This window comes from Lolium perenne, chromosome 2, assembly GCF_019359855.2.
Source record: "Lolium perenne isolate Kyuss_39 chromosome 2, Kyuss_2.0, whole genome shotgun sequence".
Taxonomy (NCBI): Eukaryota; Viridiplantae; Streptophyta; class Magnoliopsida; order Poales; family Poaceae; genus Lolium; species Lolium perenne.
Genome location: NC_067245.2, coordinates 25,704,562 through 25,713,269, shown reverse-complemented (window position 1 = coordinate 25,713,269; position 8,708 = coordinate 25,704,562). Strand labels below are relative to the sequence as shown.

The window sequence follows — 8,708 nt, the reverse complement described above, 5'->3', positions numbered from 1 at the left end:
AGGGTATTGGCATTGCATCCAGCACAAGTGTCTCGATATCGCAATCCAGTGCTTCTCAGTAATTGCATTTGCAGCAGCTAGCTAGATAGCCATGGCCTCTTCGTCTCTATCACTTGTGTTGCTCTTGTGCCTTGCCGCGGCCGCGTCGGTGCAGCTGTCGACGACGTTCTACGACTCGTCGTGCCCCAAGGCTCTGTCCACCATCAAGGACGCCGTGACGGCCGCCGTGAACAAGGAGAACCGCATGGGGGCGTCACTGCTCCGGCTGCACTTCCATGACTGTTTTGTTCAAGTAAGCTTTTCACAACTATTACGTTTCGGTTTCGGTTTTACTTCCCTTCCCAAATGGGTATATATCAGCAGGGTTAACAAGTACTACGTCATGTTTCCATATAGGGTTGTGACGCGTCCGTTCTGCTGTCCGGCAACGAGCAGAATGCTTTCCCCAACGTCAAATCGCTTCGAGGCTTCGAGGTCATTGACAGCATCAAGGCGAAGCTGGAGACCCTCTGCAAGCAGACCGTCTCCTGCGCGGACATCCTCTCCGTCGCCGCCCGGGACTCCGTGGTTGCCGTAAGATCTCACCATCACCTTACATTTCCCCCCTTGGTGACTCTAGCTGGTGTGCTTGATCCACTAATCCCAAATGGATTTCTTATGATCTTGGTGCAGTTGGGAGGACCGACGTGGACTGTCGGTCTAGGGAGGAGGGACTCCACCACTGCAAACGAGGCCCTGGCCAACAGCGCCCTGCCCGCTCCATCCTCCGACATCGTGAACCTCACCGACGCCTTCGGCCCCAAGGGCTTCTCCCTCACCGACATCGTGGCCCTCTCCGGCGCGCACACCATCGGCCAGGCGCAGTGCCAGAACTTCAGGGACAGGCTCTACAACGAGACCAACATCAACTCCAGCCTCGCCGCCTCGCTCAAGGCCAACTGCCCGCGGGCGACCGGCTCCGGCGACAACAACCTGGCGCCGCTCGACCCGACCACCCCGTACTCCTTCGAAACGTCTACTACACCAACCTCAAGTCCCAGAAGGGGCTCCTGCACTCCGACCAGGTGCTCTATGCCGGCGGCAGCGGCGCCGCAGACAACATTGTCAGCAACTTCGCCAGCAACCCGGCGGCCTTCAGCAGCGCCTTCGCGTCGGCCATGGTGAAGATGGCCAACCTCAGCCCGTTGACGGGATCGCAGGGGCAGGTCAGGCTCACCTGCTCGAAGGTGAACTATAATTGAGAAATGGTCTGTACTGAGATCGATTAATAAGGCCATCAATGGGCCAATATAGTATGTATACTCCATCCATGATGTACCAGCTAGGCCTAGGCGCCCTTTCTTGGATCACAATCTCTTGTGAAAGCTGAGAAAGTGGCATGCTGTTATATCTGTATCACAAGCAAGGGACTCATGCAAAGGCATGAAGCGTTCCCATGGGAAATGCACTTTGGCTCATATAGGAGCATTTGCTCTCACTGTGTGAATCCATATTTTGAAGTGTTAAAAAATTCTAAACTAACTTTTTACATGTACGTCTAGATATTTTAAGTTGGTACATAAATTTTCAAAAAAGGGGAAAAAATTATGTGTCTCCTGTAAAAAAGACAAATTTTGATGTTGTAACACGACTACGTACAGCATAATTCTTTGTCTTCTTTGTACACACCACACAAAATATTGTTTTTCCACGAAAACTTGTGTACGAACATAAAATGTCACGATGTACACCAAACAATTTATGTCAATTTTTTTAACATTTTCAAAATTAATTTCTAATTATTTTGTATAATGAGAGCATTTGCTCCTATGAGCCAAAACGCCATCTCCGCGTTCCCATCCCATATATAAGTCTGTTACAGTGTTACTTCGTGGCTATAAAAGTCCATATTCAGCAATCGGAGCTATCACTGAGCTGCTTGTTTATGAATTATGATGTGACAGATCTGTACGAACTGACTTTTTGTTTGAACATTTTTTCCAACCGGGCTTCCACCCCTTTCCATTGCATTTAACGGAAAAAACAAGTTCAAGTATATTTACAACAGAGAGGGGGCTAGGGGGAAAGGGAAGCGAGCTGGAGCAGTGCCAGAAAACCCACTGTGAATACTCGCCGTCGAGTATCCGCTATGGGACGAAAACCTAACACCACTAATTGTTATCACCAGATTTTAACCGGATCAAGAGCTGGGCCGTAATTGAGATGGGCTTGGAGGATATACACATGGAGTGTCTCTGAATCGGCCTTGGACGAGAGTTTGGGCTAGATGGCCCGTGTATCTGTATATTATGGTAGATTTCGTTAGAATCAAGAGATAGAGTTTAGCCCGTACACGGTTAGGTTTATTCCCGAATTAGAAAGTCCACGGACTATAAATATGTATCTAGGGTTATTGAGAAAGGAGGACGCCCACGTTCACAACAAACACAATCTAGGCGCATCGCCACCCCTTATTTCGAGGGTTTCTTCCGGGTAAGCATCATGCTGCCTAGATCGCATCTTGCGATCTAGGCAGTATAGGTTTATTCGTTATCTGGTGTTGCTCGTACTGAAGCCTTGTTGATGGCGAGTAACACTACTTATCGTAGATGTTTTGGGGCTTGCATCGTTGTTCTTCGGATATGCTTGCTTAGCTATGCTGCCCCTCGACATCTAGCCGCCCTTACACCTATCTTAGGTGTAAGGGCAGCATCTTGCTTCGTCTTTATTTAGTAGATTTGATCTGTTATAGTTGCTCCTTGTTCTTCAAGGATTAGTTTGATATCCGTATGGTTAGGCCTTGCAAACGGGTTGAACGATCCGGTAGTGCGTTAGGTATGGTTTGCCGATCCTAGAAGGGATGTTCCGGGAATCGACTCCATGTTGGTTTTTAGGCCTCTTTTAGGGTTAGTTTTCCATCATCTTTCGTATCTGCTAGGCTCAACTACGCGTAGGATGCTCCGGTTATACAGTGAAAACCCTAAACTGTCGTAGATCGATTTAGCTTAATATTGATGAAGCAGGATACCCATGTTATTGCAAGATCTAACATGAACCATGGGTCAATCGGCTCTCTAAGCCGATGAGCAGGGTAACCTGAGAGCCGATCGAGGCTCATTTAATGTTTACGTGTCTACCATGCAGGAAACTAATCGAAGTGATCAAACACCTTCCTGGCCAGGTATAGGTCAGGTGGCACGCCCTTGCGTCCGTCAGGACGTGTGCCAGAGCATTGCGGGCCGTCGACCGAGGGACCAGGGCCCACCAGCAGTCCTGGGAGCCTCCCGGCTCTTCGTGTTGCTCGTCGCTGCTCGCCGGTGGGTTTTGGCAGGCAACACATTCTGGCACGCCCGGTGGGACAATCTGCAGCAACCACGTCAACATCTGCAGCTGAGATGTCGGACGAACCAGTCAAATACGAAGATCTGCCTGAAGAGCACAAGAAGAAGTATGATGAGCTTAAGGCTCTCTTCGAAGCCGATCTCATCGGCTCTTTCGAAAAAACCCGTTCACATGGCATTAGGTTCAAAGGATTCACACCCGAAGGCGTGCTCGATGGAGTAGATCTGTCTCTTCCTTCGGAGGAGCGCACCAGAGCCCTGCGCCAGGAAACCAATTATATGGTGGCTCATTCTCTACATCGTCATTCTGAGAGCCTGGTGAACGCTTTCGAGCGTGTTGCGCTTCGTGTGGTTCAGGAAATCATGAAGCATCAGTATTCTCCGTCAGGACCTTCCCTAGGGACTCACCAAGGAGAATTACCGTTCCACACTAGACCGCAACTGCCATTCACGCTTGCAGCTCCAGAGCAGCAGGGTTCACCGGCATACGTCGTCTACAAGGTTGGAGGTGATCCTGGCGATTACCAATTCCTGTATGAGCCGCCCAAAGAGATCCCACATGGGTACGTGTGCACATACGTGCCAGACTGCAATAACTGGGCGCGCACGAACCAGATTACAGCAGGAGGGATTGCTGGAGCAGGAGGGAGTTCTGGAGCAGACGCCGATAAACAGGCGTGGCTAGCTAAATATGCCACCGGAACGAGTCATGAAAGCTCAACCCCTGCAGCTCATACCGTGGATCAAATTAGTACAATCTTGAGAGATCAGTTCAGTATCCTGCCAAAGAGGAGAACAATCGGCTATTCCAAGTCGTATCCCAACGAATATGACCTGATTCCGATGCCGCCCAAATATCGGCTCCCTGAATTCACAAAGTTCAGTGGATCAGAAGGGTCCAGCTCAATCGAGCATGTGAGCCGATACTTGGCACAGCTGGGCATGATTTCAGTATCAGACCCGCTACGAGTAAGGTTTTTCGCGCAGTCTCTCACAGGACCAGCTTTTGGGTGGTACACCTCGTTGCCACCAGATTCAGTCCGGACATGGAAGCAAATCGGAAGAGCAGTTTCATGTACAATATCACTCAGAAGCTACCGAAGCTGGCATTGCCGATCTGACGCAGGTGCGGCAAAGGCGGGGAGAGACGGTGTCTGAATACATTCAGCGTTTCAAGACTGTCAAGAACCGATGTTATTCGGTTCGTTTAACTGAGAAAGAAGCAGTCGATCTGGCAGTGGTGGGTCTCGCAGCGCCGATCAAAGATCTGGCTTTCCAAGTGGACTACAATTCACTGGCGCACATGGTCCAGAAACTGACATTGTATGAGCAGCGCCACCCAGAATTGTACCAAGACAAGTTCAAGCGCCCGATAGGCCTGGTCGAGGCAGAAGAAGTAGAAGACTCTGCAGAAGATCAGGAAGTTGCCGTGGCTGAATGGGCTCGGGGGGCAGTACCCGTGTCCTGCAAATGGGTGAAACAACCAGGGCCTGCAAAAGGGTTTGACTTTGATATAAGCAAAACTGAGCAGATTTTCGATTTGCTGCTGAAGGAAAAACAGCTGAAGTTACCCGAAGGCCATAAAATCCCTACGGTGCAAGAGTTGAACGGGAGACCATACTGCAAATGGCATCACACGTTCACCCACGTCACCAACGACTGCAAAGTGTTGCGTGGACAGATTCAAATGGCGATAGAACAAGGCCGATTAATCTTTGGTCAGTTTGCCATGAAAGTGGAGATGCAACCGTTTCCTGGCGTCAACATGGTGGAGCTCAACCATTCCACGAAGCGTCAGCCGGGTTTCTCTTTCGATATCAACATGGCAGGGCCTGTAGACCGCCATGGCAAAGATAAAGAGGAGAGCAGTCACTCCCGTGGCAAGGATAAGAAGGAGGCCGATCCACGCGACCGGCCCCAATATGATAACAGACGGTACCTCACCGAGGAAGAAGTGAGAAGCGTGCGGTACCAACGACCACTCTCCGCGCATCTCCTTAACAAATATGAGTACCAGTACGACCGACGCCAGCGGTACGACGTAGATGACAACAGATATCGTCGGTCAGATGCGGACAACAGAAAACATCGTCGACATGACAGAGACGACGAAGGATATGAACGCCGCGCTAAAGGGAGATCAAGAGAGCAGGAAGACATGGACAGACACTGGGATTGTCCTTTCTTTAAGCACTGCTGGGACTCAGGAATGAGCCGATTGCCCACAATCGACAACTGCCCAGAATGTAGACAGCAGAGGAAGGGCACAAGTGAGGTTTCAGTGTTCAAGCGTCTAGGGCCTCTCCCACCTCAGAGCAGACGAGCTGAGTCATCTCGAGATGAAGACTTCGAGGAGTCAGAAGATGAAGAAGAAGATAGGTACCACCGGCCAAGGTGGTGCCCTGATAGACTCAGTCATTCCCAGAAGCGTAGGGTTCAGCGGCTATGGAACTTGGAGGAAGCCGAGGCGCAGTACCTGTACACGTTGAGGAAAGCACGGCCCGATCTGGCCGTGAAAATTCAGCAGACATTGGAGACGGAGACGCGCCCGCCAAAGAAAGAATGGCGCCCCAAGCAGACAAAAGCCGATGCAAAGGCATCGGCTGATACAAACATGGTGTTCATACTCCCGTCGGAGTTTCATGCTCCAAGAACTGAAGAAGTGCCAGTGGCATAGTTTGACTGCGGTCCACGGCCAGTTATCTTTGAAAAACCACGAGAGAGGAGCTACAGGCACTTGAAGGCCCTGTACCTAAGAGGTTATATCAATGGGCAGCCTGTCAACAAGATGTTGGTTGACACGGGAGCGGCAGTCAATATAATGCCATACTCCATGCTACGGCGTTTGGGACGCTCTAACGAAGATCTGATCAAGACCAACGTCACACTAAGCGATTTCAACGGCCAAGCGTCAGAAGCGCAAGGCGTTCTGAACGTAGATCTAACCGTAGGCCGAAAAACTATCCCTACGTCATTCTTCATCGTCGACAGCAAAAGCACCTACGCTGTCCTGCTAGGGAGGGATTGGATTCACGCCAACTGCTGCATTCCATCCACGATGCACCAATGCCTGATACAGTGGGATGGAGATGAAGTAGAGGTCGTTCATGCAGATGACTCAATCGAAATCTCACTAGCTGGCATGAATATTTGGGATGCAGACGACCAAGAGCCGATCTCTGGAATCAGTTTGGACGGCTGTGAGCGCATCGAAGCTTCAAAAAACGGGGTGAGGCTGGTCTTATCCACCGGCCTGACAGAGGAGCAAGACTAAAATCGACGGACGTACGTGGCAAGGCCGATCCCTGCAATCGGCCCCAAAAAATAAAAAGCAATGATCTCACCTCAAGCATGTCACGTAGTCGTCGCAGAGCACAAATAAGTTGTAAACCCTCATTGAGAAATGCGATGGAAAAGGAGGCCGATTCAGGCAATCGACCCATATTATCCTCACCATATGTTTTGCCTGTGTTCAGCATCGATCTAGCATGCGACGGAAAGCTAGGATATGGGTTTACATCAGCTGATGAGCTAGAAGAGATTGACATTGGTCCTGGGGATAAGCCACGACCAACATTTATCAGCAAAAAATTAGATCCGCATCTGAGGAGCCTGATGATAGCTTTGTTGAAAGAACACCCAGATTGTTTTGCATGGGATTACACAGAGATGCCAGGGTTAGACAGGAGCATCATTGAGTATCGGCTCCCTCTGAAGAAAGGATTTCGGCCGTTCCAGCAGCGAGCACGACAGATGAAGGCCGAAATTCTGGTAGAAGTCAAGAAAGAGATCGAGAAAATGTTGAACGCCGGATTCGTCAGGCCAGGCAGGTATGCTGAGTGGATTTCTAACGTCATACCTGTAGAGAAAAAGGACGGCCGATGGCGCGTCGCCATAGATTTTCGGGATCTCAATAGAGCCACTCCAAAGGATGAGTACCCAATGCCGGTAGCAGAGACATTGATCAATGCAGCTGCTGGTCATAAGGTTCTAAGTTTCATGGATGGCAATGCCGGCTACAACCAAATTTTCATGGCTCCAGAAGATATACACATGACTGCATTCAGAGTACCAGGCTCGGTGGGCTTGTTTGAGTATGTAGTCATGACATTTGGGCTGAAAAATGCCGGCGCAACGTACCAAAGAGCCATGAATTAGTTCTTTCATGATCTGATCGGCAAATTGGTGGAGATTTACATTGATGACGTGGTGGTCAAGTCTGTTGCAGTGGAAGGACACTTGGAGGATTTGCGGCACGTCCTGGACCGAACAAGAAAGTTCGGACTAAGAATGAATCCAAAGAAGTGTGCTTTTGGTGTAACGGCCGGTCAATTCTTGGGTTTCTTGGTTCATGAACGCGGAATTGAGATCGGCCTGAAAAGCCAAGAGGCAGTGCGAACGATGAAGCCACCTACCACGAAGAAAGAACTCCAGTGTCTCATCGGCAAAATCTACTTCGTCAGGAGATTCATCTCCAATCTGTCAGGGCGAATCGAGCCATTCATGGGCTTGGTGAAAATTAAATCTGATGAGGAGTTTCACTGGGGGGTAGAGCAACAGCAAGCATTTGACGAGATTAAGGAGTATCTAACGAAGCCACCTGTGTTGGTTCCGCCACAGCAAGACAGGCCATTCCACATTTACTTGTCAGTAGCTGACACCTCCATCGCCTCGGTGGTGGTGCAAGTTTATGATGGTCTGGAGAGAGTGGTTTTCTACCTCAGTAGAAGGATGTTGGATGCAGAAACGAGGTACCCTGAGATCGAGAAGTTGTGCCTCTGTTTGTTTTTCACCTGCACCAAGATTCAGCACATCTTGCTGTCAGCAGAAATTATCGTCATATGCAAATCGGATGTCATCAAGCATATGTTGTCGGCTCCTGTGTTGAAAGGCCGACTCGGTAAATGGATGTTTGCATTATCGGAATTTGATATCTGGTATCAACCTGCGAAAGCAGTCAAGGGACAGGCGTTGGCCGATCTTATTGCTGAACGAATAAACACTGATATAGCAGCACTGGCTGTGCGTGCATGGGCCATGTTCTTCGATGGATCGGTCTGTGAGGATGGTTGCGGCATCGGCGTTCTACTCGTGTCGCCTCGGGGGGCAACATATTCTTTCTCCATCAGGCTGCCTACCCCTTGCACCAACAATGTCGCTGAGTATGAAGCAATATGCAAGGGAATGGAGTTGCTATTGGAAGCCGGGGCAGAAGCAGTGGAACTTTTTGGAGACTCCAAATTGGTGATTTCCCAACTCACGGATGAATACAAATGTGAGAGCGAGTCACTCTTCCCATTATGGATGCAATGCCGTGTGCTGATGGCACAGGTCAGGTATATAAATTTCAATTGGATCCCAAGGTCGCAGAATACCGAGGCGAACGAT

The 8,708-nt window shown here is 49.8% G+C and overlaps 1 pseudogene; it reads left to right on the top strand.

Moving 5' to 3' along the window:
* LOC127331523 (peroxidase 2-like) lies at positions 1-1,477 on the top strand (annotated as a pseudogene).
* The last annotated feature ends 7,231 nt before the right edge of the window (positions 1,478-8,708 follow it).